The sequence below is a fragment of the Thamnophis elegans genome, chromosome 3 (assembly GCF_009769535.1).
Source record: "Thamnophis elegans isolate rThaEle1 chromosome 3, rThaEle1.pri, whole genome shotgun sequence".
Taxonomy (NCBI): domain Eukaryota; kingdom Metazoa; phylum Chordata; class Lepidosauria; order Squamata; family Colubridae; genus Thamnophis; species Thamnophis elegans.
The window spans coordinates 114,407,142-114,413,509 of NC_045543.1; the positions used below are offsets into that span (position 1 = coordinate 114,407,142).

Below are 6,368 nucleotides of genomic sequence, written 5' to 3' on the forward strand. Positions count from 1 at the left end.
TATGCGTGTTTTCCTTTAAGGCAAATAGAAAGACAATATCCAATTCCCAGCCAGTAGCAGGGCTGGATCTAATGAATTTGGACTGCATATTAGGTTCAGTGAAACTCGGAGACTGGAGGCTAAAACATATGAAGAGGTATGTCTAATTTAATTGAAAGAAGGACTGTGTGTGTGTGTATGTGTATGTGTGACATGATAGCAGTGTTCCAGTATCTAAGTGGATGCCACAAATAAGATGCTGCACAGCATCTGAAGGCAGAAGCAGCAATGGATGGAAGCTAATCAAGGAGAGAACCAATTTAGCAATGAGAAAGTTCCTGACAGAAAAATTAATCAGTGGAACAGTGTGCCTTCAGAAATTGTGGGTGCTCTTATCACTAGAGATTTTAAAGAAGAGATTGAACAACCACTTGTCTGAAATGGTATAGGGTCTCCTGCTTGAGCAGAAGATTGGACTAGAAAACCTCCAAGGTCCCTTCCAATCTGTTATTTTATGGTTGAAGTCCAGCTCTGTACACATGTTCTGATGTCTGAGAGATTATTGGGCTGAAGAAGCAAGGTCCTGAGCTCATGTTTATTGAAATTAAGCATCTTTAAAAAGCAATTCTTCTTTTTTCCCCTTTTTCTATATTTATGTAAGTCTTTGACCTTATTTTATATAATGCATACAACATTTAAAATTCTGAATAAACTAGTAGTGCTCCTTCCAAGAAAACATTCTATCCTTTAGCAATCTTCAGAGACCCAAGCTAGTGCAATCGATGTGTGTTCACACACTCATTATAGGAATAATTTGAAAGTATCTAAGTACAAATTAAATAGAGTTCTACCTGTAGCTAAAGTTCAGGAAAGGCAGTGTTTGTAGTCCAGAGTAGCATGTAAGTAAAGTTAAGATCATATGGGATTCTAATTCTAATACCAGATTATACTCAGATAGAAATTTCATTGGGAATTGCCAGCTTCCACTTCAGCATAGCTGATATTGAACCACCCCGATTTCCAGAATGTGGTAATCCCTGAATAGACCTCCCTGTGCCCAATGCTTCTCTATAAACTGAGAATTCTTCTCTAACTTCCTATTTTCTAACTTTTCACACAGAACTAGTAGTGTTTTCATAGTTGGTAGATGAACCTTCAGTTTAAAGATGGAATTACACACACCAGAAGGACTGGTTCCTAATACCATCTCACCTCTGGTACAACAGGTAGGGCTTCTGTGTCTGATTGCCTGATTATTTTGTTTCGGTTCTTATCCTCATCTGGAGTTAGATGAGGTTAAGGACTTTAGAAAGAAGCAGGACAGTTACCTGGGTCATCACCTGCTGTAATGAAGTGATGTATACTGTAAATAAATTTACCAAAATATTATTGAAACATAGTGAATTGGATTAGGAGATCTTTAAAATGAATCTTGAATAGGCTGGAGTAGGCTAAACCTTGGAAGTGAAAACCTTGAATGTCACATAGAAACCCAGTAGCTGTTTCTTTATCACCCCAAAGCAATAAATTTAGATTATAGGAAGAAATTTTGAATGAGCATTCAGAAAAATTTCTAAGCACTACAAGGGGCAACAGTGCAAACATTTATAATGAGGAGAGAAGTCCTCTTCAATGGATGTATGCAAGCATATATGTTGTGCTGGACTATTTATTGTGAAAACTTTAATTTGGATTCTTGCCCAGAATAAGGTATGTGATCCAATGACGTAAATATTCTTTTTTAATTTTATGATTTTATATCTACTAACTATATAGTAACATTTCCACATTATAAATGTGGGCACAGAATGAAGTGAGCTTTGTTTAAATTATATGATCCATTTTACATTAACTTGTACAGCATTCTGCAAGCTACATTATGGAATGCATAGCATATTTATATATAAGCATGTGATACATTTGACATTAGTACTATTTTAATTATAATATAAACCTTGTACTCACTTTTTGTAAATAACTTCATATAGTGATATACATGGCCTCAGCTTCAAAACCTTAACTGGAAAATTCTTATAACATGCCAGACCTCAGCAGCACACACTTTCATCAATTGGAAGCATGTATCCCAATTACTGTCTTATTTTTGCCTTCTGTTATTAAAGCCTCCAAGTAGACAGACTAGCCAATATTTTCCCTCTTAGTCAGATACACAATCTAGCACTTTTTTGCAGTGATTTTCATATCCAACTTGGAAGATATTAGGTGCTTATGTTCTGACCATAGGGGGGTCCACAATTAAGGGGTTAAACAGAGAAAGTAAATTTCCAGATACCAATGTCTTTATTATGGACTCATCCTCTGATTCTGAGACTGGAGAATGAACATACAAATAAGTGTGTTGGAAACAGGCTAAATGAGTTCTGCTTTTGCTATTCAATTAGGTGTAGGTCACCTCTTTGATCTTTCAAGGAGTGGATACTTGCAGCATTGTGTCCTGACCAGATTGTGTATGATGGGCAAATCCTGCCTGGGGAAGATAGGTTAAGGGACGCATGGTCTTTAATATCAGTGCTTTGTTCTTGGCCATCTAACACCGTATAGTGACAAGTTAAATTTATGACATGCTCCATAAAGTTATTTAAATGCTACAGTATAGGCAGCCTATCAATTCTTGATCATTTATAGTAATTAATATCAAGCTACAATTAGTTGAATCACAGTTCTTAAGCAATACAATTGTTGCAGTTTGTGCAAAACACTGAATTATAAACCAATTACATTGGCTGGGTTTATATAATATTTAACCACAAAATAGTCAACATATTTTAGCTTTAGGAACCCCTCCAGAATACTATATTCAATGGACTATATTAGACTATAATAGACTGAACTCTTAATGTTATAAGATTATATACAAACATGTGGGACACATGTTGGTATATAAAAATATTCCTTGAACAATTATTTGTCTAACATTTTTTGAAGAGCCTTTTCTGCAATGGTCCCTGCCTGTGGAACATTCTGCCACTGGAGGGGAGATCTGGCACCACCTTTTTGGCCTTATGTAAAGGCCTTAAAACCTGGTTTTGCAACCTGGCTTGAGGCCCTGATGGGTGAGCTCTTTGCTAGAGGTGGTTGACAGGATAAGAGAGAAGACCCTGTGCTGTTTGTCCCTGTGCTGTGCTGTGTGTCCCCTTAGATTTTAGTTCTTATTTAAGTAACAATAGAAGGGAATACTTATAGCTTATAGTTTAACTGTGGGGTCCTTGAAGCTCTCTGAGCTTGGTGTTTTTTTTACAGACGCTTCATTACCCAACATTGCACTGATGTTATCTATTTGGGTAATGAAACATCTGCAAGGAAGCAATCAAGCTCAGAACACCAAGGATCCCACAATCTTATTCAAGGCTTAATTTCAACTCTTTTTATACTTATCTTTTTATCATTTTGTAAGCTCTCCAGAGTTGTATTATTTATGACTTGAGTGGCATATAAATTTAATACATAAAATATCTGAAAAACACAGAGAAGTGGAATACAAAACATGCAGCAGATGCATAAGCAAGAGTATTTCTTTAGAAAGTTTCCCCTCTAATAACAAAGCAGGTTCAGCATACCATCAGTTTACAGAAGAGAGGGGACTCTGGGCCTTTGCTCATAGATCATCCTCTACTTTCATATTTGGAAGTCATAAGAAAATGGTAACTGAAGAAAGCAAAGCCTCTTCCCTTTTCCATAGGCCTTTTATGTTGGACTTTTGAGATTATGACCCTAAAAGCAAGAACTTTCTCTTTTAATTAATCTAGGAAATTGTTTGGTTAGGAAAAAGCTTAGGAAAGTCTAAAGTCTATTACATGTGGATGGTTCAGTAGGAAAATAATTTAGTTATTACTATTATTTATATGCAATTCCATTTCCAAAAGGCTCCGGACAGCTTTTTGGAATTGAAAATTTAACACTTTTAAAACTCCTCCTTAGTCCAAGAAAACCAAAAAAGACCTACATGATATGGGAAGATAATACTCTATTTGAGGAACCCCTTCTCCCAAAAATACTTGCCCACGCCACATGCTTCCACAGATTCCGTGGAAGTCTTCCACTTCTTCTGTTCTTTTTTTAAAAGTCTTGTCATCTTATGGGATATAGAAAAATACATATTTTTCATGGTTATCCCTGGTCTCTGGAATGATGATCCTATACCCAATATATGACAGGTTCCAGCCCCAACATTCCTTGTCTTTGGTAAAGCATTTAAGACCCTTGGCTCTTCTCCCAAGTGTTAGGGGTTGGTTGAATGGCAGTCCGCTTCTATTTGTTTTGCCCTGTACTTGATTGCCATTTTACATTTTAGCTTTTGTATTTATATATTGTTTGCTGTAATTTCTGTTTATGATGTACACTGCCTGATATATCTTGAAATAAATAAAATTATAATGTAAATATTTGGCGTGTCAAAACTAATATAACTTTGAGATAAAGTTGCTATGAAGTGCTTAAGAGAGTTTAGAAGATTAAGAAATTTCCAGAAGTATCATTTCAGAATTTAATGATTATACCAAATAGATCATAACTGTATCTTCAAGGAAATATCATGAATATTGGATGACAGAATTGTGAATTTCTGTGAATTCTTTAAAATTTTATTAACAGGTAAGTACATTTAATGAAATGAGAAGAACAGCTTGTAAATATGTATAAATATTGATCTGAACTAAAGAGAAAAGGCACCATTACTATTTTATTCATTCTGAATTATCTGCTTTGAATTTACTAAAAGGCAAACAAAAGTATTAATAAAAATATGCAAGATAATATGGATAGATAAGACATTGTGAAGTTCTTGGAATACATACTGCAGTTTTTTCCATCCATTCTTTATAACTGCAGTCAAACCAAGCTGGTACAAAGAGCAACAACTATGATAAGGCACATTTAAAATGCCATACTGATTTTGTCCACTTTTTAGATTTCTACCTGTTCTTATGAGCTCAAGCTGTTATGCTGATTATATTTTTAAATTTATCCTTCAACCAACAACCTGTAAAATAAGATTTAGATGAATGGCTTCAGGTAACTTGGAGAACTCCAACACCAGGTGTGGACATCAACCCAAGTTTTCTTCATCCTAGTCTAGTACATCATTCTTGTGTTAAGCCAGTTACACATTTCTAAGGACCATGTATAGTAAAATGCTACAACTTAATGAATACACTTTTTAGTTTTTACTTGAGGTTTTTGAGCGCTTAGAAAAATCTAAGGGAAAGCCTTCATTATAATAGATCAGCAGTGCTCCCACTATTCACCATTACAAAATACCAAACTATATCTGAAAGAGAGCTTGTCTACATTTTTAAGAATATTTGAAGGAAACATGTAAGTTATTAGCAAATAATTGCACTGACTAGATTTTGTTTATACCAGTGCAATTCACAAGCCAGTGTTTCTAAAAATACATTGTTTCCTAAACTATTTGCTGCACTTTTAAAATAGGAAATTTTAGAGTTGCAACATTTTCTCCCCAGGATGACTTTCAGAAAAAGTGTAAGATTTCTTTTAAACTATGGTCAATATTAAATGACTTTATGGATAAATTAACATAGTTTTCTTGGCATCAATACAAAACTCCTTGCCATTGCCTTTTCTGTTATTTCCCCTCCCCCACCCCAAACTTCTAATCCAAGTGATCTCTATCTCAGTAGCGACCATGCCCATCCCTTTCAATTTCAAAGCAAAGATTCATAATACAGATTAGAGAGCACAGAGACTGAAATCTGAAAGGAAGAGCTACTTCTACTATCTTCCAACCAGCCTCTTTTATGACACTATTTGATGCTTTGCCCAAAGGTCACACTCTTGTCTGATATTGCCACACTCCGTTATTAATTGCAAACACACATAATTTTTCTTCCCCTTATTAAAACAAAAAATAGAAAGAAATCTTGGGATTTTTTTTTGGTTTCAGGGGACAACAATGAAGTTAGCTTTTCCTTCATATATATAACCTGGGCAATCCCCTCAGCAAAGGTGGTCACCAAAATATTTAGTCAACCAAGCAATGGTTACAAGTGTGGTCTGCAACAGTACTCTACCAGGCACTTGCAAAGAGAGGGATAAATAAGAAAAAAAATGCCTCCTTTTAAAACAAGAAAAAATAAATAAAAGGAGACGCAGGCGTGTAAGTTATTTTAGCAAGTCTTTCAAGCAAAAATAAATAAATAAAAATCCGGTAGCCATCAAGGAATTTCCCCAGGAAAAAGAGACATTTCAGCGAATGCATCGTTTCGGAGACAAGCAGCCCCTCTTCGGATAAAAGATCCTCGGCGTCTTTTTTTTTCTCGACCGCGGCGGCGACGAAGCGCTTCATCCCAATACATACTTGCATTATACATATTTTACATACACACCCCGGGCTCCGGAGGTGGGCGGCG

The 6,368-nt window shown here is 35.6% G+C and overlaps 1 protein-coding gene across 2 annotated transcripts in view; it reads right to left on the reverse strand.

The window, feature by feature from the left end:
• Positions 1-6,368, reverse strand: part of CERT1 (ceramide transporter 1) — a 67,853-nt gene that overhangs the window by 60,704 nt on the left and 781 nt on the right. The window lies entirely within an intron of this gene.